At 62.8% G+C, this 19,552-nt stretch overlaps 2 long non-coding RNA genes across 2 annotated transcripts; both read left to right on the forward strand.

Annotated features, from left to right (window-relative positions):
• Positions 1 to 939: 939 nt before the first annotated feature.
• Positions 940 to 4,927, forward strand: LOC127913732 (uncharacterized). The gene is made up of 3 exons (XR_008086600.1): positions 940 to 995; positions 2,863 to 2,926; positions 4,897 to 4,927. It is a non-coding gene; the product is annotated as an uncharacterized LOC127913732 (long non-coding RNA).
• An 8,640-nt stretch (positions 4,928 to 13,567) lies between these two features.
• On the forward strand, positions 13,568 to 17,994 carry LOC127913734 (uncharacterized). Its single transcript, XR_008086603.1, has 3 exons — positions 13,568 to 13,653; positions 14,006 to 14,101; positions 17,933 to 17,994. It is a non-coding gene; the product is annotated as an uncharacterized LOC127913734 (long non-coding RNA).
• Positions 17,995 to 19,552: the final 1,558 nt, after the last annotated feature.

A 19,552-nucleotide genomic window follows, 5' to 3' on the forward strand; every position in this document is an offset into this window, starting at 1 on the left:
GCCTAGCGGTGAGGTAGCCTAGCGGTGAGGTAGCCTAGCGGTGAGGCAGTCTAGCGGTGAGGCAGCCCAGCGGTGAGGCAGCCTAGCGGTGAGGTAGCCTAGCGGTGAGGTAGCCTAGCGGTGAGGTAGCCTAGCGGTGAGGTAGCCTAGCGGTGAGGTATCAGCCTGAGCGGTGAGGCAGCCTAGCGGTGAGGCCTAGCCCAGCGGTGAGGCAGCCCAGCGGTGAGGTTGCCTAGCGGTGAGGCAGGCTAGCGGTGAGGCAGGCTAGCGGTGAGGCAGCCTAGCGGTGAGGTATCCTAGCGGTGAGGTAGCCTAGCGGTGAGGTAGCCTAGCAGTGAGGTAGCCTAGCGGTGAGGCAGTCTAGCGGTGAGGCAGCCCAGCGGTGAGGCAGCCTAGCGGTGAGGTATCCTAGCAGTGAGGTATCCTAGCGGTGAGGCAGCCTAGCGGTGAGGTATCCTAGCGGTGAGGCAGCCTAGCGGTGAGGTAGCCTAGTGGTGGGGTATCCTAGCGGTGAGGTAGCCTAGCGGTGAGGTAGCCTAGCGGTGAGGTAGCCTAGCAGTGAGGTAGCCTAGCGGTGAGGCAGTCTAGCGGTGAGGCAGCCCAGCGGTGAGGCAGCCTAGCGGTGAGGTATCCTAGCAGTGAGGTATCCTAGCAGTGAGGCAGCCCAGCGGTGAGGCAGCCTAGCGGTGAGGTATACTAACGGTGAAGCAGCACAGCGGTGAGGCAGCCTAGCGGTGAGGTATCCTAGCGGTGAGGCAGCCTAGCAGTGAGGTAGCCTAGTGGTGAGGTATCCTAGCGGTGAGGTAGCCTAGCGGTGAGGTAGCCTAGCGGTGAGGCAGCCTAGCGGTGAGGCAGCCCAGCGGTGAGGCAGCCTAGCGGTGAGGAAGCCTAGCGGTGAGGTATCCTAGCGGTGAGGCAGCGTAGCGGTGAGGCAGCCTAGCGGTGAGGCAGCACAGCGGTGAGGCAGCCCAGCGGTGAGGCAGCCTAGCGGTGAGGTATCCTACCGGTAAGGTATCCTAGCGGTGAGGCAGCCTAGAGGTGAGGTATCCTAGCGGTGAGCTATCCTAGCGGTGAGGTAGCCTAGCGGTGAGGCAGCCCAGCGGTGAGGCAGCCTAGTGGTGAGGTATCCTACCGGTGAGGTATCCTAGCGGTGAGGTATCCTAGCGGTGAGGTAGCCTAGCAGTGAGGTAGCCTAGAGGTGAGGTAGCCTAGCAGTGAGGTATCCTACCGGTGAGGTATTCTAGCGGTGAGGTATCCTAGCGGTGTGGTAGCCTAGCGGTGAGGTATCCTAGCGGTGAGGTATCCTAGCGGTGAGGTATCCTAGCGGTGAGGTATCCTAGCGGTGAGGTATCCTAGCGGTGAGGTATCCTAGCGGTGAGGCAGTCTAGCGGTGAGGCAGCCCAGTGGTGAGGCAGCCTAGCGGTGAGGCAGCCTAGCGGTGAGGTATCCTAGCGGTGAGGCAGCCCAGCGGTGAGGTAGCCTAGTGGTGAGGTATCCTACCGGTGAGGTATCCTAGTGGTGAGGTAGCCTAGCGGTGAGGTAGCCTAGCGGTGAGGCAGTCCAGCGGTGAGGCAGCCTAGCGGTGAGGCAGCCTAGCGGTGAGGTATCCTAGCGGTGAGGTATACTAGCGGTGAAGCAGCGCAGCGGTGAAGCAGCGCAGCGGTGAGGCAGCCTAGCGGTGAGGCAGCCTAGCGGTGAGGTAGCCTAGCAGTGAGGTATCCTACCGGTGAGGTATCCTAGCGGTGAGGTATCCTAGCGGTGAGGTATACTAGCGGTGAAGCAGCCCAGCGGTGAGGCAGCCTAGCGGTGAGGTATCCTAGCGGTGAGGCAGCCTAGCGGTGAGGTATCCTAGCGGTGAGGTAGCCTAGCGGTGAGGTAGCCTAGCGGTGAGGTAGCCTAGCGGTGAGGCAGCACAGCGGTGAGGTAGCCTAGCGGTGAGGTAGCCTAGCGGTGAGGTAGCCTAGCAGGTGAGGCAGCCCAGCGGTGAGGTAGCCCAGCGGTGAGGCAGTCTAGCGGTGAGGCAGCCCAGCGGTGAGGCAGCCTAGCGGTGAGGCAGCCTAGCGGTGAGGTAGCCTAGCGGTGAGGTAGCCTAGCGGTGAGGCAGCCCAGCGGTGAGGTAGCCTAGCGGTGAGGTAGCCTAGCGGTGAGGTCTCCTAGCGGTGAGGTATACTAGCGGTGAAGCAGCACAGCGGTGAGGCAGCCTAGCGTTGAGGTATACTAGCGGTGAGGCAGCCTAGCGGTGAGCTAGCCTAGTGGTGAGGTATCCTACCGGTGAGGTATCCTAGCGGTGAGGTAGCCTAGCGGTGAGGCAGTCTAGCGGTGAGGCAGCCCAGCGGTGAGGCAGCCTAGCGGTGAGGCAGCCTAGCGGTGAGGAAGTCTAGCGGTGAGGTATCCTAGCGGTGAGGCAGCGTAACGGTGAGGCAGCCTAGCGGTGAGGTATCCTACCGGTAAGGTAGCCTAGCGGTGAGGCAGCCCAGCGGTGAGGTAGCCTAGTGGTGAGGCAGCCTAGCGGTGAGGTATCCTAGCGGTGAGGTAGCCTAGCGGTGAGGTAGCCTAGCGGTGAGGTAGCCTAGCGGTGAGGTAGCCTAGCGGTGAGGTGCCTAGGGTGAGCCTAGCGGTGAGGTATCCTAGCGGTGAGGTATCCTAGCGGTGAGGTAGCCTAGCGGTGAGGTATCCTAGCGGTGAGGTATCCTAGCGGTGAGGTATCCTACCGGTGAGGTATCCTAGCGGTGAGGTATCCTAGCGGTGAGGTATCCTAGCGGTGAGGCAGCCTAGCGGTGAGGCAGCCTAACGGTGAGGCAGCCTAGCGGTGAGGCAGCCTAGCGGTGAGGCAGCCCAGCGGTGAGGCAGCCTAGCGGTGAGGTATCCTACCGGTAAGGTATCCTAGCGGTGAGGCAGCCTAGAGGTGAGGTATCCTACCGGTGAGGTATCCTAGCGGTGAGGTAGCCTAGCGGTGAGGCAGCCCAGCGGTGAGGTAGCCTAGTGGTGAGGTATCCTACCGGTGAGGTAGCCTAGCGGTGAGGTAGCCTAGCAGTGAGGTATCCTACCGGTGAGGTATCCTAGCGGTGAGGTATCCTAGCGGTGAGGTATCCTAGCGGTGAGGTAGCCTAGCGGTGAGGTATCCTACCGGTGAGGTATCCTAGCGGTGAGGTATCCTAGCGGTGAGGTAGCCTAGCGGTGAGGTAGCCTAGCGGTGAGGCAGTCTAGCGGTGAGGCAGCCCAGTGGTGAGGCAGCCAAGCGGTGAGGCAGCCTAGCGGTGAGGCAGCCTAGCGGTGAGGTATCCTAGCGGTGAGGCAGCCCAGCGGTGAGGCAGCCTAGTGGTGAGGTATCCTACCGGTGAGGTATCCTAGTGGTGAGGTAGCCTAGCGGTGAGGTAGCCTAGCAGTGAGGTAGCCTAGCGGTGAGGTAGCCTAGCGGTGAGGTAGCCTAGCGGTGAGGTAGCCTAGCGGTGAGGTAGCCTAGCGGTGAGGCAGCCCAGCGGTGAGGTAGCCTAGCGGTGAGGCAGGCTAGCGGTGAGGCAGCCCAGCAGTGAGGCAGCCCAGCGGTGAGGCAGCCTAGCGGTGAGGTAGCCTAGCGGTGAGGTATCCTAGCGGTGAGGTAGCCTAGCGGTGAGGTAGCCTAGCGGTGAGGTAGCCTAGCGGTGAGGCAGCCTAGCGGTGAGGCAGCCCAGCGGTGAGGCAGCCTAGCGGTGAGGCAGCCTAGCGGTGAGGTAGCCTAGCGGTGAGGTAGCCTAGCGGTGAGGGTAGCCTAGCAGTGAGGTATCATACCGGGTGAGGTATCCTAGCGGTGAGGTATCCTAGCGGTGAGGTATACTAGCGGTGAAGCAGCCCAGCGGTGAGGCAGCCTAGCGGTGAGGTATCCTAGCGGTGAGGCAGCCTAGCGGTGAGGTAGCCTAGTGGTGAGGTATCCTACCGGTGAGGTATCCTAGCGGTGAGGTAGCCTAGCGGTGAGGTAGCCTAGCGGTGAGGCAGTCTAGCGGTGAGGCAGCCCAGCGGTGAGGCAGCCTAGCGGTGAGGCAGCCCAGCGGTGAGGCAGCCTAGCGGTGAGGAAGCCTAGCGGTGAGGTATCCTAGCGGTGAGGCAGCCTAACGGTGAGGCAGCCTAGCGGTGAGGCAGCCTAACGGTGAGGCAGCCTAGCGGTGAGGCAACACAGCGGTGAGGAAGCCTAGCGGTGAGGCAGCCTACCGGTAAGGTATCCTAGCGGTGAAGCAGCCGAGAGGTGAGGTATCCTAGCAGTGAGGTATCCTAGCGGTGAGGCAGCCCAGCGGTGAGGCAGCCTAGCGGTGAGGTATACTAACGGTGAAGCAGCACAGCGGTGAGGCAGCCTAGCGGTGAGGTATCCTAGCGGTGAGGCAGCCCAGCGGTGAGGCAGCCTAGCGGTGAGGTATACTAACGGTGAAGCAGCACAGCGGTGAGGCAGCCTAGCGGTGAGGTATCCTAGCGGTGAGGCAGCCCAGCGGTGAGGCAGCCCAGCGGTGAGGAAGCCTAGCGGTGAGGTATCCCAGCGGTGAGGCAGTGAGGCACCTAGGGTGAGGCAGCCTAGCGGTGAGGCAGCACAGCGGTGAGGCAGCCCAGCGGTGAGGCAGCCTGAGGCAGCCTAGCGGTGAGGTATCCTACCGGTAAGGTATCCTAGCGGTGAGGCAGCCTAGAGGTGAGGTATCCTAGCGGTGAGCTATCCTAGCGGTGAGGTAGCCTAGCGGTGAGGCAGCCCAGCGGTGAGGCAGCCTAGTGGTGAGGTATCCTACCGGTGAGGTATCCTAGCGGTGAGGTAGCCTAGCGGTGAGGTAGCCTAGCGGTGAGGTAGCCTAGCGGTGAGGTAGCCTAGCAGTGAGGTATCCTACCGGTGAGGTATTCTAGCGGTGAGGTATCCTAGCGGTGAGGTAGCCTAGCGGTGAGGTATCCTACCGGTGAGGTATCCTAGCGGTGAGGCAGCCTAGAGGTGAGGTATCCTAGCGGTGAGCTATCCTAGCGGTGAGGTAGCCTAGCGGTGAGGCAGCCCAGCGGTGAGGCAGCCTAGTGGTGAGGTATCCTAGCGGTGAGGTATCCTAGCGGTGAGGTAGCCTAGCGGTGAGGTAGCCTAGCAGTGAGGTAGCCTAGAGGTGAGGTAGCCTAGCAGTGAGGTATCCCACCGGTGAGGTATTCTAGCGGTGAGGTATCCTAGCGGTGAGGTAGCCTAGCGGTGAGGTATCCTAGCGGTGAGGTATCCTAGCGGTGAGGTATCCTAGCGGTGAGGTATCCTAGCGGTGAGGTATCCTAGCGGTGAGGCATCCTAGCGGTGAGGCAGCCCAGCGGTGAGGCAGCCCAGCGGTGAGGCAGCCTAGCGGTGAGGTAGCCTAGCAGTGAGGCATCCTACCGGTGAGGTATCCTAGCGGTGAGGTATCCTAGCGGTGAGGTATACTAGCGGTGAGCAGCCCAGCGGTGAGGCAGCCTAGCGGTGAGGCAGCCTAGCGGTGAGGTAGCCTAGCGGTGAGGTATCCTAGCGGTGAGGTATCCTAGCGGTGAGGTATCCTAGCGGTGAGGTATCCTAGCGGTGAGGCAGCCCAGCGGTGAGGCAGCCTAGCGGTGAGGCAGCCTAGCGGTGAGGTAGCCTAGCGGTGAGGTATCCTACCGGTGAGGTATCCTAGCGGTGAGGTATCCTAGCGGTGAGGTATACTAGCGGTGAAGCAGCCCAGCGGTGAGGCAGCCTAGCGGTGAGGCAGCCTAGCGGTGAGGTAGCCTAGCAGTGAGGTATCCTACCGGTGAGGTATCCTAGCGGTGAGGTATCCTAGCGGTGAGGTATACTAGCGGTGAAGCAGCCCAGCGGTGAGGCAGCCTAGCGGTGAGGTATCCTAGCGGTGAGGCAGCCTAGCGGTGAGGTAGCCTAGCGGTGAGGCAGCACAGCGGTGAGGTAGCCTAGCGGTGAGGTAGACTAGCGGTGAGGTAGCCTAGCGGTGAGGCAGCCCAGCGGTGAGGTAGCCTAGCGGTGAGGCAGTCTAGCGGTGAGGCAGCCCAGCGGTGAGGCAGCCTAGCGGTGAGGCAGCCTAGCGGTGAGGTAGCCTAGCGGTGAGGTAGCCTAGCGGTGAGGCAGCCCAGCGGTGAGGTAGCCTAGCGGTGAGGCAGGCTAGCGGTGAGGCAGCCCAGCAGTGAGGCAGCCCAGCGGTGAGGCAGCCTAGCGGTGAGGTAGCCTAGCGGTGAGGTATCCTAGCGGTGAGGTAGCCTAGCGGTGAGGTAGCCTAGCGGTGAGGTAGCCTAGCGGTGAGGCAGCCTAGCGGTGAGGCAGCCCAGCGGTGAGGCAGCCTAGCGGTGAGGCAGCCTAGCGGTGAGGTATCCTAGCGGTGAGGTAGCCTAGCGGTGAGGTAGCCTAGCAGTGAGGTATCATACCGGTGAGGTATCCTAGCGGTGAGGTATCCTAGCGGAGAGGTATACTAGCGGTGAAGCAGCCCAGCGGTGAGGCAGCCTAGCGGTGAGGTATCCTAGCGGTGAGGCAGCCTAGCGGTGAGGTAGCCTAGTGGTGAGGTATCCTACCGGTGAGGTATCCTAGCGGTGAGGTAGCCTAGCGGTGAGGTAGCCTAGCGGTGAGGCAGTCTAGCGGTGAGGCAGCCCAGCGGTGAGGCAGCCTAGCGGTGAGGCAGCCCAGCGGTGAGGCAGCCTAGCGGTGAGGAAGCCTAGCGGTGAGGTATCCTAGCGGTGAGGTATCCTAGCGGTGAGGCAGCCTAACGGTGAGGCAGCCTAGCGGTGAGGCAACACAGCGGTGAGGAAGCCTAGCGGTGAGGCAGCCTAGCGGTGAGGTATCCTACCGGTAAGGTATCCTAGCGGTGAGGCAGCCGAGAGGTGAGGTATCCTAGCAGTGAGGTATCCTAGCGGTGAGGCAGCCCAGCGGTGAGGCAGCCTAGCGGTGAGGTATACTAACGGTGAAGCAGCACAGCGGTGAGGCAGCCTAGCGGTGAGGTATCCTAGCGGTGAGGCAGCCTAGCGGTGAGGTAGCCTAGTGGTGAGGTATCCTAGCGGTGAGGTAGCCTAGCGGTGAGGTAGCCTAGCGGTGAGGCAGCCTAGCGGTGAGGCAGCCCAGCGGTGAGGCAGCCTAGCGGTTAGGAAGCCTAGCGGTGAGGTATCCTAGCGGTGAGGCAGCGTAACGGTGAGGCAGCCTAGCGGTGAGGCAGCACAGCGGTGAGGCAGCCCAGCGGTGAGGCAGCCTAGCGGTGAGGTATCCTACCGGTAAGGTATCCTAGCGGTGAGGCAGCCTAGAGGTGAGGTATCCTAGCGGTGAGCTATCCTAGCGGTGAGGTAGCCTAGCGGTGAGGCAGCCCAGCGGTGAGGCAGCCTAGTGGTGAGGTATCCTACCGGTGAGGTATCCTACCGGTGAGGTATCCTAGCGGTGAGGTAGCCTAGCGGTGAGGTAGCCTAGCAGTGAGGTAGCCTAGAGGTGAGGTAGCCTAGCGGTGAGGTATCCTACCGGTGAGGTATTCTAGCGGTGAGGTATCCTAGCGGTGAGGTAGCCTAGCGGTGAGGTATCCTACCGGTGAGGTATCCTAGCGGTGAGGCAGCCTAGCGGTGAGGTATCCTAGCGGTGAGCTATCCTAGCGGTGAGGTAGCCTAGCGGTGAGGCAGCCCAGCGGTGAGGCAGCCTAGTGGTGAGGTATCCTACCGGTGAGGTATCCTAGCGGTGAGGTAGCCTAGCGGTGAGGTAGCCTAGCAGTGAGGTAGCCTAGAGGTGAGGTAGCCTAGCAGTGAGGTATCCTACCGGTGAGGTATTCTAGCGGTGAGGTAGCCTAGCGGTGAGGTATCCTACCGGTGAGGTATCCTAGCGGTGAGGTATCCTAGCGGTGAGGTATCCTAGCGGTGAGGTAGCCTAGCGGTGAGGCAGCCCAGCGGTGAGGCAGCCTAGCGGTGAGGCAGCCTAGCGGTGAGGCAGCCTAGCGGTGAGGTATCCTAGCGGTGAGGCAGCCCAGCGGTGAGGTAGCCTAGTGGTGAGGTATCCTACCGGTGAGGTATCCTAGTGGTGAGGTAGCCTAGCGGTGAGGTAGCCTAGCGGTGAGGCAGTCCAGCGGTGAGGCAGCCTAGCGGTGAGGCAGCCTAGCGGTGAGGTATCCTAGCGGTGAGGTATACTAGCGGTGAGCAGCCAGTGGTGAAGCAGCCAGCGGTGAGGCAGCCTAGCGGTGAGGCAGCACAGCGGCCTGAGGTGAAGCCTAGCGGTGAGGCAGTCTAGCGGTGAGGCGGTATCCCTACCGGTGAGGTATCCTAGCGGTGAGGCAGCCGAGAGGTGAGGTATCCTAGCGGTGAGGTATCCTAGCGGTGAGGTAGCCTAGCGGTGAGGCAGCCCAGCGGTGAGGTAGCCTAGTGGTGAGGTATCCTAGCGGTGAGGTAGCCTAGCGGTGAGGTAGCCTAGCAGTGAGGTATCCTACCGGTGAGGTATCCTACCGGTGAGGTATCCTAGCGGTGAGGTATCCTAGCGGTGAGGTAGCCTAGCGGTGAGGTAGCCTAGCGGTGAGGTAGCCTAGCGGTGAGGAAGCCTAGCGGTGAGGTATCCTAGCGGTGAGGCAGCCTAGCGGTGAGGTAGCCTAGCGGTGAGGTAGCCTAGCAGTGAGGTAGCCTAGTGGTGAGGTAGCCTAGTGGTGAGGTAGCCTAGCGGTGAGGTATCCTAGCGGTGAGGTATCCTAGCGGTGAGGTATCCTAGCGGTGAGGTAGCCTAGCGGTGAGGAAGCCTAGCGGTGAGGTATCCTAGCGGTGAGGCAGCCCAGCGGTGAGGCAGCCAAGCTGTGAGGCAGCCTAGCGGTGAGGTATCCTAGCGGTGAGGCAGCCCAGCGGTGAGGTAGCCTAGCGGTGAGGTAGCCTAGTGGTGAGGTAGCCTAGCGGTGAGGCAGCTAGCGGTGAGGCAGCCCAGCGGTGAGGCAGCCTAGCGGTGAGGAAGCCTAGCGGTGAGGTAGCCTAGCGGTGAGGCAGCCCAGCGGTGAGGCAGCCTAGCGGTGAGGCAGCCTAGCGGTGAGGTATCCCAGCGGTGAGGCAGCCCAGCGGTGAGGTAGCCTAGCGGTGAGGTAGCCTAGCAGTGAGGCAGCCTAGCGGTGAGGCAGCCCAGCGGTGAGGCAGCCCAGCGGTGAGGCAGCCTAGCGGTGAGGCAGCCTAGCGGTGAGGCAGCCTAGCGGTGAGGTAGCCCAGCGGTGAGGCAGCCCAGCGGTGAGGTAGCCTAGTGGTGAGGTATCCTAGCGGTGAGGCATCCTAGTGGTGAGGTAGCCTAGCGGTGAGGTAGCCTAGCGGTGAGGCAGCCTAGCGGTGAGGCAGCCTAGCGGTGAGGTAGCCTAGCGGTGAGGTATCCTAGCGGTGAGGTAGCCTAGCGGTGAGGTAGCCTAGCGGTGAGGTAGCCTAGCGGTGAGGTAGCCTAGCGGTGAGGCAGCCTAGCCCAGCGGTGAGGCATCCTAGCGGTGAGGTAGCCCTAGCGGTGAGGTAGCCTAGCGGTGAGGTAGCCTAGCGGTGAGGTATCCTAGCGGTGAGGTATCCCAGCGGTGAGGCATACCTAGCGGTGAAGCAGCCCAGCGGTGAGGCAGCCTAGCGGTGAGGCAGCCTAGCGGTGAGGCAGCCTAGCGGTGAGGTATCCCACGGTGAGGTATCCTAGTGGTGAGGTAGCCTAGCGGTGAGGTAGCCTAGCGGTGAGGCAGTCCTAGCGGTGAGGCAGCCCAGCGGTGAGGCAGCCTAGCGGTGAGGCAGCCCAGCGGTGAGGCAGCCCAGCGGTGAGGCAGCCTAGCGGTGAGGAAGCCTAGCGGTGAGGCAGCCCAGTGGTGAGGCAGCCAAGCGGTGAGGCAGCCTAGCGGTGAGGCAGCCTAGCGGTGAGGCAGCCGAGCGGTGAGGCAGCCTAGCGGTGAGGTAGCCTAGCGGTGAGGTATCCTAGCGGTGAGGTATCCTAGCGGTGAGGTATCCTAGCGGTGAGGCAGCCTAACGGTGAGGCAGCCTAGCGGTGAGGCAACACAGCGGTGAGGAAGCCTAGCGGTGAGGCAGCCTAGCGGTGAGGTATCCTACCGGTAAGGTATCCTAGCGGTGAGGCAGCCGAGAGGTGAGGTATCCTACCGGTGAGGTATCCTAGCGGTGAGGTAGCCTAGCGGTGAGGCAGCCCAGCGGTGAGGTAGCCTAGTGGTGAGGTATCCTAGCGGTGAGGTAGCCTAGCAGTGAGGTAGCCTAGCAGTGAGGTATCCTAGCGGTGAGGTATCCTAGCGGTGAGGTATCCTAGCGGTGAGGTATCCTAGCGGTGAGGTAGCCTAGCGGTGAGGTAGCCTAGCGGTGAGGCAGCCTAGCGGTGAGGTATCCCTAGCGGTGAGGTAGCCTAGCGGTGAGGCAGCCTAGCGGTGAGGTAGCCTAGCGGTGAGGTAGCCTAGCGGTGAGGTAGCCTAGCGGTGAGGTAGCCTAGTGGTGAGGTAGCCTAGTGGTGAGGTATCCTAGCGGTGAGGTATCCTAGCGGTGAGGTATCCTAGCGGTGAGGCAGCCTAGCGGTGAGGTATCCTAGCGGTGAGGTAGCCTAGCGGTGAGGCAGCCTAGCGGTGAGGCAGCCTAGCGGTGAGGCAGCCCAGCGGTGAGGCAGCAGCCAGCCTAGCGGTGAGGTATCCTAGCGGTGAGGCAGCCCAGCGGTGAGGTAGCCTAGCGGTGAGGTAGCCTAGCGGTGAGGTAGCCTAGCGGTGAGGCAGTCTAGCGGTGAGGCAGCCCAGCGGTGAGGCAGCCTAGCGGTGAGGAAGCCTAGCGGTGAGGTAGCCTAGCGGTGAGGCAGCCCAGTGCGGTGAGGCAGCCAGCGGTGAGGCAGCCTAGCGGTGAGGCAGCCTAGCGGTGAGGCAGCCTAGCAGGTAGCCTAGCGGTGAGGTAGCCTAGCGGTGAGGTAGCCTAGCGGTGAGGTAGCCTAGCGGTGAGGCAGGCTAGCGGTGAGGCAGCCCAGCGGTGAGGCAGCCTAGCGGTGAGGCAGCCTAGCGGTGAGGTAGCCTAGCGGTGAGGTAGCCTAGCGGTGAGGTAGCCTAGCGGTGAGGTAGCCTAGCGGTGAGGTAGCCTAGCGGTGAGGTAGCCTAGCGGTGAGGTAGCCTAGCGGTGAGGCAGCCTAGCGGTGAGGTAGCCTAGCGGTGAGGCAGCCTAGCGGTGAGGCAGCCTAGCGGTGAGGCAGCCTAGCGGTGAGGCAGCCTAGCGGTGAGGTATCCTAGCGGTGAGGTAGCCTAGCGGTGAGGTAGCCTAGCAGTGAGGTAGCCTAGCGGTGAGGCAGTCTAGCGGTGAGGTATCCTACCGGTAAGGTATCCTAGCGGTGAGGCAGCCTAGAGGTGAGGTATCCTAGCGGTGAGGTATCCTAGCGGTGAGGTAGCCTAGCGGTGAGGCAGCCCAGCGGTGAGGCAGCCTAGCGGTGAGGTATCCTAGCGGTGAGGCAGCCCAGCGGTGAGGCAGCCCAGCGGTGAGGTAGCCTAGCGGTGAGGTGAGGTAGCCTAGCGGTGAGGAGGCAGCCTAGCGGTGAGGCAGCCCAGCGGTGAGGCAGCCTAGCGGTGAGGCAGCCTAGCGGTGAGGCAGCCTAGCGGTGAGGTAGCCCAGCGGTGAGGCAGCCCAGCGGTGAGGTAGCCTAGTGGTGAGGTATCCTACCGGTGAGGTATCCTAGTGGTGAGGTAGCCTAGCGGTGAGGTAGCCTAGCAGTGAGGTAGCCCAGCGGTGAGGTAGCCTAGCAGGTGAGGTAGCCTAGCGGTGAGGTAGCCCAGCGGTGAGGTAGCCTAGCGGTGAGGCAGCCCAGCGGTGAGGCAGCCAGCGGTGAGGCAGCCTAGCGGTGAGGCAGCCTAGCGGTGAGGCAGCCTAGCGGTGAGGCAGCCTAGCGGTGAGGCAGCCTAGCGGTGAGGTATCCTAGCGGTGAGGTATCCTAGCGGTAAGGTATCCTAGCGGTGAGGCAGCCTAGAGGTGAGGTATCCTAGCGGTGAGGTATCCTAGCGGTGAGGTAGCCTAGCGGTGAGGCAGCCCAGCGGTGAGGTAGCCTACCGGTAAGGTATCCTAGCGGTGAGGCAGCCTAGAGGTGAGGTATCCTAGCGGTGAGGTATCCTAGCGGTGAGGTAGCCTAGCGGTGAGGCAGCCCAGCGGTGAGGTAGCCTAGCGGTGAGGTATCCTAGCGGTGAGGTATCCTAGCGGTGAGGTAGCCTAGCGGTGAGGTAGCCTAGCGGTGAGGTAGCCTAGCGGTGAGGTATCCTACCGGTGAGGTATCCTAGTGGTGAGGTATCCTAGCGGTGAGGTAGCCTAGCGGTGAGGTATCCTACGGTGAGGTATCCTAGCGGTGAGGAAGCCTAGCGGTGAGGTATCCTAGCGGTGAGGCAGCCTAACGGTGAGGTTGCCTAGCGGTGAGGCAGCACAGCGGTGAGGCAGCCCAGCGGTGAGGCAGCCTAGCGGTGAGGTATCCTACCGGTAAGGTATCCTAGTGGTGAGGCAGCCTAGAGGTGAGGTATCCTACCGGTGAGGTATCCTAGCGGTGAGGTAGCCTAGCGGTGAGGCAGCCCAGCGGTGAGGTAGCCTAGTGGTGAGGTATCCTACCGGTGACGTATCCTAGCGGTAAGGCATCCTAGCGGTGAGGTAGCCTAGCGGTGAGGTATCCTACCGGTGAGGTATCCTAGCGGTGAGGTATCCTAGCGGTGAGGTATCCTAGCGGTGAGGTAGCCTAGCGGTGAGGCAGTCTAGCGGTGAGGCAGCCCAGCGGTGAGGCAGCCTAGCGGTGAGGCAGCCTAGCGGTGAGGCAGCCTAGCGGTGAGGTAGCCTAGCGGTGAGGCAGCCCAGCGGTGAGGCAGCCTAGCGGTGAGGTATCCTACAGGTGAGGTATCCTAGTGGTGAGGTAGCCTAGCGGTGAGGTAGCCTAGCGGTGAGGTAGCCTAGCGGTGAGGTAGCCTAGCGGTGAGGTAGCCTAGCGGTGAGGTAGCCTAGCGGTGAGGTAGCCTAGCGGTGAGGCAGCCCAGCGGTGAGGTAGCCTAGCGGTGAGGCAGGCTAGCGGTGAGGCAGCCCAGCGGTGAGGCAGCCCAGCGGTGAGGCAGCCAGCGGTGAGGCAACCTAGCGGTGAGGCAGCCTAGCGGTGAGGTAGCCTAGCGGTGAGGCAGCATAGCGGTGAGGCAGCCCAGCGGTGAGGCAGCCTAGCGGTGAGGCAGCCTAGCGGTGAGGTATCCTAGCGGTGAGGTAGCCTAGCGGTGAGGTAGCCTAGCAGTGAGGTATCATACCGGTGAGGTATCCTAGCGGTGAGGTATCCTAGCGGAGAGGTATACTAGCGGTGAAGCAGCCCAGCGGTGAGGCAGCCTAGCGGTGAGGTAGCCTAGCGGTGAGGCAGGCTAGCGGTGAGGCAGCCCAGCGGTGAGGCAGCCCAGCGGTGAGGCAGCCCAGCGGTGAGGCAGCCTAGCGGTGAGGTAGCCTAGCGGTGAGGTAGCCTAGCGGTGAGGCAGCCTAGCAGTGAGGCAGCCCAGCGGTGAGGCAGCCTAGCGGTGAGGCAGCCTAGCGGTGAGGTAGCCTAGCGGTGAGGCAGCCTAGCGGTGAGGCAGCCCAGCGGTGAGGCAGCCTAGCGGTGAGGCAGCCCAGCGGTGAGGCAGCCTAGCGGTGAGGAAGCCTAGCGGTGAGGTATCCTAGCGGTGAGGTATCCTAGCGGTGAGGTATCCTAGCGGTGAGGTATACTAGCGGTGAAGCAGCCCAGCGGTGAGGCAGCCTAGCGGTGAGGTAGCCTAGCGGTGAGGCAGCCTAGCGGTGAGGTAGCCTAGCGGTGAGGCAGCCTAGCGGTGAGGTAGCCTAGCGGTGAGGTAGCCTAGCGGTGAGGTAGCCTAGCGGTGAGGCAGCCTAGCGGTGAGGCAGCCCAGCGGTGAGGCAGCCCAGCGGTGAGGCAGCCTAGCGGTGAGGAAGCCTAGCGGTGAGGCAGCCTAGCGGTGAGGCAGCCCAGCGGTGAGGCAGCCTAGCGGTGAGGCAGCCTAGCGGTGAGGTATCCTAGCGGTGAGGTATCCTAGCGGTGAGGTATCCTAGCGGAGAGGTATACTAGCGGTGAGGCAGCCCAGCGGTGAGGCAGCCTAGCGGTGAGGTATCCTAGCGGTGAGGCAGCCTAGCGGTGAGGTAGCCTAGTGGTGAGGTATCCTACCGGTGAGGTATCCTAGCGGTGAGGTAGCCTAGCGGTGAGGTAGCCTAGCGGTGAGGCAGTCTAGCGGTGAGGCAGCCCAGCGGTGAGGCAGCCTAGCGGTGAGGCAGCCCAGCGGTGAGGCAGCCTAGCGGTGAGGTAGCCTAGCGGTGAGGTATCCTAGCGGTGAGGTATCCTAGCGGTGAGGTATCCTAGCGGTGAGGCAGCCTAGCGGTGAGGCAGCCTAGCGGTGAGGCAACACAGCGGTGAGGAAGCCTAGCGGTGAGGCAGCCTAGCGGTGAGGTATCCTAGCGGTGAGGTATCCTAGCGGTGAGGCAGCCGAGAGGTGAGGCAGCCCAGGGTGAGGTATCCTAGCGGTGAGGCAGCCTAGCGGTGAGGCAGCCCAGCGGTGAGGCAGCCCAGCGGTGAGGTAGCCTAGTGGTGAGGTATCCTAGCGGTGAGGTAGCCTAGCGGTGAGGCAGCCTAGCGGTGAGGTAGCCTAGCGGTGAGGTATCCTAGCGGTGAGGCATCCTAGCGGTGAGGTAGCCTAGCGGTGAGGTATCCTACCGGTGAGGTATCCTAGCGGTGAGGCAGCCTAGCGGTGAGGTAGCCTAGCGGTGAGGTAGCCTAGCGGTGAGGTAGCCTAGCGGTGAGGTAGCCTAGCGGTGAGGTAGCCTAGCGGTGAGGTAGCCTAGCGGTGAGGTAGCCTAGCGGTGAGGTAGCCTAGCGGTGAGGTAGCCTAGCGGTGAGGTAGCCTAGCGGTGAGGTAGCCTAGCGGTGAGGTAGCCTAGCGGTGAGGTATCCTAGCGGTGAGGTAGCCTAGCGGTGAGGTAGCCTAGCGGTGAGGTAGCCTAGCGGTGAGGTAGCCTAGCGGTGAGGCAGCCCAGTGGTGAGGCAGCCCAGTGGTGAGGCAGCCCAGTGGTGAGGCAGCCAAGCTGTGAGGCAGCCTAGCGGTGAGGTATCCTAGCGGTGAGGCAGCCCAGCGGTGAGGTAGCCTAGTGGTGAGGTAGCCTAGTGGTGAGGTATCCTAGCGGTGAGGTAGCCTAGCGGTGAGGTAGCCTAGCGGTGAGGTAGCCTAGCAGTGAGGTAGCCTAGCGGTGAGGTAGCCTAGCGGTGAGGTAGCCTAGCGGTGAGGTAGCCTAGCGGTGAGGTAGCCTAGCGGTGAGGTAGCCTAGCGGTGATGCAGGCTAGCGGTGAGGCAGCCCAGCGGTGAGGTAGCCTAGCGGTGAGGCAGCCTAGCGGTGAGCGGTGAGGTGAGCCTAGCGGTGAGGCAGCCTAGCGGTGAGGTAGCCTAGCGGTGAGGTAGCCTAGCGGTGAGGTAGCCTAGCGGTGAGGTAGCCCCAGCGGTGAGGCAGTCTAGCGGTGAGGCAGCCCAGCGGTGAGGCAGCCTAGCGGTGAGGCAGCCTAGCAGTGAGGTATCCTAGCGGTGAGGTAGCCTAGCGGTGAGGTAGCCTAGCGGTGAGGTATCCTACCGGTGAGGTAGCCTAGCGGTGAGGTATCCTAGCGGTGAGGTATACCTAGCGGTGAGGCAGCCCAGCGGTGAGGCAGCCTAGCGGTGAGGCAGCCTAGCGGTGAGGCAGCCCAGCGGTGAGGCAGCCTAGCGGTGAGGCAACCGGTGGTACAGCGGTGAGGCAGCCCAGCGGTGAGGCAGCCTAGCGGTGAGGCATCCCACCGGTGAGGTATCCTAGCGGTGAGGCAGCCTAGAGGTGAGGTAGCCTAGCGGTGAGGTAGCCTAGCGGTGAGGTAGCCTAGCGGTGAGGTAGCCTAGCGGTGAGGTAGCCTAGCGGTGAGGTAGCCTAGCGGTGAGGTAGCCTAGCGGTGAGGTAGCCTAGCGGTGAGGTATCCTAGCGGTGAGGTAGCCTAGCGGTGAGGTAGCCTAGCGGTGAGGTAGCCTAGCGGTGAGGTAGCCTAGCGGTGAGGTAGCCTAGCGGTGAGGTATCCTAGCGGTGAGGTAGCCTAGCGGTGAGGTAGCCTAGCGGTGAGGTATCCTAGCGGTGAGGAAGCCTAGCGGTGAGGCAGCCTAGCGGTGAGGCAGCCTAACGGTGAGGCAGCCTAGCGGTGAGGCAGCACAGCGGTGAGGCAGCCCAGCGGTGAGGCAGCCTAGCGGTGAGGTATCCTACCGGTAAGGTATCCTAGCGGTGAGGCAGCCTAGCGGTGAGGTATCCTAGCGGTGAGGTATCCTAGCGGTGAGGTAGCCTAGCGGTGAGGTAGCCTAGCGGTGAGGTAGCCTAGCGGTGAGGTAGCCTAGCGGTGAGGTAGCCTAGCGGTGAGGTAGCCTAGCGGTGAGGTAGCCTAGCGGTGAGGTAGCCTAGCGGTGAGGTAGCCCAGCGGTGAGGTATCCTAGCGGTGAGGGTGAGGCATCCTAGCGGTGAGGTAGCCTAGCGGTGAGGTAGCCTAGCGGTGAGGTAGCCTAGCGGTGAGGTAGCCTAGCGGTGAGGCAGCCCAGCGGTGAGGCAGCCTAGTGGTGAGGCAGCCTAGCGGTGAGGCAGCCTAGCGGTGAGGTAGCCTAGCGGTGAGGTAGCCTGAGGTATACCGGTGAGGTATCCTAGCGGTGAGGTATCCTAGCGGTGAGGTATCCTAGCGGTGAGGTAGCCTAGCGGTGAGGTATCCTAGCGGTGAGGTATCCTAGCGGTGAGGCAGCCTAGCGGTGAGGCAGCCTAGCGGTGAGGCAGTCTAGCGGTGAGGCAGCCTAGTGGTGAGGTAGCCTAGCGGTGAGGCAGCCTAGCGGTGAGGTAGCCTAGCGGTGAGGCAGCCCAGCGGTGAGGTAGCCTAGCAGTGAGGTATCCTACCGGTGAGGTATCCTAGCGGTGAGGTATCCTAGCGGTGAGGCATCCTAGCGGTGAGGTAGCCTAGCGGTGAGGTAGCCTAGCGGTGAGGCAGCCTAGCGGTGAGGCAGCCCAGCGGTGAGGTATCCTATCGGTGAGGTATCCTAGCGGTGAGGTAGCCTAGCGGTGAGGTATCCTAGCGGTGAGGTAGCCTAGCGGTGAGGTAGCCTAGCGGTGAGGCAGCCTAGCGGTGAGGTATCCTAGCGGTGAGGCAGCCTAGCGGTGAGGTAGCCTAGCGGTGAGGCAGCCTAGCGGTGAGGCAGCCTAGCGGTGAGGTAGCCTAGCGGTGAGGTAGCCTAGCGGTGAGGTAGCCCAGCGCGGTGAGGTAGCCTAGCGGTGAGGTAGCCTAGCGGTGAGGTAGCCTAGCGGTGAGGCCTAGCAGTGAGGCATCCTAGCGGTGAGGTAGCCTAGCGGTGAGGTAGCCTAGCGGTGAGGTAGCCTACCGGTGAGGTAGCCTAGCGGTGAGGTAGCCTAGCGGTGAGGTAGCCTAGCGGTGAGGTAGCCCAGCGGTGAGGCCCCAGCGGTGAGGCAGCCTAGCGGTGAGGCAGCCTAGCGGTGAGGCAGCCTAGCGGTGAGGTATCCTAGCGGTGAGGCAGCCCAGCGGTGAGGTAGCCTAGCGGTGAGGTAGCCTAGCGGTGAGGTATCCCAGCGGTGAGGTATCCCAGCGGTGAGGTAGCCTAGCGGTGAGGCAGCCTAGCAGTGAGGTAGCCCAGCGGTGAGGTAGCCTAGCGGTGAGGTAGCCTAGCGGTGAGGTAGCCTAGCGGTGAGGTAGCCTAGCGGTGAGGTAGCCTAGCGGTGAGGCAGCCCAGCGGTGAGGCAGCCTAGCGGTGAGGTAGCCTAGCGGTGAGGTATCCTAGCGGTGAGGTAGCCTAGCGGTGAGGTAGCCTAGCGGTGAGGTAGCCTAGCGGTGAGGCAGCCTAGCGGTGAGGCAGCCTAGCGGTGAGGCAGCCTAGCGGTGAGGCAGCCCAGCGGTGAGGCAGCCTAGCGGTGAGGCAGCCTAGCGGTGAGGTATCCTAGCGGTGAGGTAGCCTAGCGGTGAGGTAGCCTAGCAGTGAGGTATACCGGTGAGGTATCCTAGCGGTGAGGTATCCTAGCGGAGAGGTATACTAGCGGTGAGGCAGCCCAGCGGTGAGGCAGCCTAGCGGTGAGGTATCCTAGCGGTGAGGCAGCCTAACGGTGAGGCAGCCTAGCGGTGAGGCAACACAGCGGTGAGGCAGCCCAGCGGTGAGGCAGCCTAGCGGTGAGGTATCCTACCGGTAAGGTATCCTAGCGGTGAGGCAGCCTAGAGGTGAGGTAGCCTAGCGGTGAGGTAGCCTAGCGGTGAGGTAGCCTAGCGGTGAGGTATCCTAGCGGTGAGGTATCCTAGCGGTGAGGTATCCTAGCGGTGAGGTATCCTAGCGGTGAGGTAGCCTAGCGGTGAGGTAGCCTAGCGGTGAGGTAGCCTAGCAGTGAGGTATCCTACCGGTGAGGTATCCTAGCGGTGAGGTATCCTAGCGGTGAGGTAGCCTAGCGGTGAGGTATCCTAGCGGTGAGGCAGCCTAGCGGTGAGGCAGCCTAGCGGTGAGGCAGCACAGCGGTGAGGAAGCCCAGCGGTGAGGCAGCCTAGCGGTGAGGTATCCTACCGGTAAGGTATCCTAGCGGTGAGGCAGCCTAACGGTGAGGTATCCTACCGGTGAGGTATCCTACCGTGAGGTAGCCTAGCGGTGAGGTAGCCTAGCGGTGAGGTAGCCTAGCGGTGAGGTAGCCTAGCAGTGAGGTATCCTACCGGTGAGGTATCCTAGCGGTGAGGTATCCTAGCGGTGAGGTAGCCTACCGGTGAGGTAGCCTAGCGGTGAGGTAGCCTAGCGGTGAGGCAGTCTAGCGGTGAGGCAGCCCAGTGGTGAGGCAGCCAAGCGGTGAGGCAGCCTAGCGGTGAGGTATCCTAGCGGTGAGGCAGCCCAGCGGTGAGGTAGCCTAGTGGTGAGGTATCCTAGCGGTGAGGTAGCCTAGCGGTGAGGTAGCCTAGCGGTGAGGTAGCCTAGCGGTGAGGTAGCCTAGCGGTGAGGTATCCTAGCGGTGAGGTATCCTAGCGGTGAGGTAGCCTAGCGGTGAGGTATCCTAGCGGTGAGGTAGCCTAGCGGTGAGGCAGCCTAGCGGTGAGGTAGCCTAGCGGTGAGGTAGCCTAGCGGTGAGGTAGCCTAGCGGTGAGGTAGCCTAGTGGTGAGGTAGCCTAGCGGTGAGGTAGCCTAGCGGTGAGGTAGCCTAGCGGTGAGGTAGCCTAGCGGTGAGGCAGCCTAGCGGTGAGGCAGCCTAGCGGTGAGGCAGCCTAGCGGTGAGGCAGCCTAGCGGTGAGGTAGCCTAGCGGTGAGGTAGCCTAGCGGTGAGGTAGCCTAGCGGTGAGGCAGCCCAGCAGGTGAGGTATCCTACCGGTGAGGTAGCCTAGCGGTGAGGTAGCCTAGCGGTGAGGCAGCCCAGCGGTGAGGTAGCCTAGCGGTGAGGTAGCCTAGCGGTGAGGTAGCCTAGCGGTGAGGTAGCCTAGCGGTGAGGCATCCTAGCGGTGAGGTAGCCTAGCGGTGAGGTAGCCTAGCGGTGAGGTAGCCTAGCGGTGAGGTAGCCTAGCGGTGAGGTAGCCTAGCGGTGAGGTAGCCTAGCGGTGAGGTAGCCTAGCGGTGAGGTAGCCTAGCGGTGAGGTAGCCTAGCGGTGAGGTAG

This window comes from Oncorhynchus keta, chromosome 30 (genome assembly GCF_023373465.1).
Source record: "Oncorhynchus keta strain PuntledgeMale-10-30-2019 chromosome 30, Oket_V2, whole genome shotgun sequence".
In the NCBI taxonomy this organism is placed as follows: Eukaryota; Metazoa; Chordata; class Actinopteri; order Salmoniformes; family Salmonidae; genus Oncorhynchus; species Oncorhynchus keta.